The following is a 1,123-nucleotide window of genomic DNA, read 5'->3' as shown; positions in this document are numbered from 1 at the left end:
ATACAAATTACACAGAGTGACGGTGGCCCTTCTTATTATACAGAAAAGGAAAGTGGGTAAACCAGGAGCACTGAACAGTGTGGAGAGATCAGGCAAAGGAAAGACGTAGAGAGGGGATCATCAAACTCTGTCTACCTACACCTGACTGACCTCCAAATGACAAGTGCGAAACAGACTCCAAACATCCCAGCTAAAGACAAAAGATTTGAAAAAAGAATGAAGCTGCTGCATAGGATAAGAAACTACAGTTCAAACCCAGCCTCCCCACAAAAAAAAGAACCTTTAATAACACAGGAAACAATAATCACCAGTGGAAAACAAGAGAAGAAAAATCTCTACAATTTAACACTATTAATACGCAGTACAAAATTCAAAATTACCCAACATATAAAGAATGAAAAAATGGAACACATTCTGAAGAAAAAATGAAATCAATCAAATCTGTCTGATCCCAAGATGAACCTGATGCTGAAAATAATAAAGATTTAAAGTGGATATTACAGCTATTTGCACTTAAGAAAAAAAAGTTTTCAATACAGTCACACTCCACATAACATTTTGGTCAATGACAGATACATATATGACTGTGGTCCTCTAAGATTAAAATACTGTATCTTTTCTATGTTTACACATTTTTAAATATACAAATAAGTTTAAATACATAAATATGTATACCATACTAAGTTGTGTTACAACTGCCCACAGTATACAGTATGATAAAATGCTGTACAGGTTGGTAGCCTAGGAGCAACAGGCTATGCCATATAGCCTATGCGTGTAGTCGGCAATACCATTAAGGTTTGTGTAAGAACACTCTATGATGCTCTCACAATGACAAAAATTGCCTGAGAACGCATTTCTAGAATATACCCCATAAAGTGATGAATGACAGTATACGGTATAGGAAGGTTTTATAGAATTCCTCTGTGAAACCATTTGCCCCTGGGTGCTTTTATGGAGTAATCTCTCCCTTAATTTTCTCTATTTCTTCTATAACATCGGTCTGTTTAAGCTTTCTAACTCTAATAGGGGCAACTTTGGTCATCTGTACTTTCCCAGAAAATTACCCATTTCATATAGGTTTTTAGAAGTATTTGCAAAGTGTCTCATGACATTTAAAAAA

This window comes from Mandrillus leucophaeus, unplaced genomic scaffold (genome assembly GCF_000951045.1).
Source record: "Mandrillus leucophaeus isolate KB7577 unplaced genomic scaffold, Mleu.le_1.0 Scaffold387, whole genome shotgun sequence".
Lineage (NCBI taxonomy): Eukaryota > Metazoa > Chordata > Mammalia > Primates > Cercopithecidae > Mandrillus > Mandrillus leucophaeus.
This window is presented reverse-complemented; position numbering follows the sequence as displayed.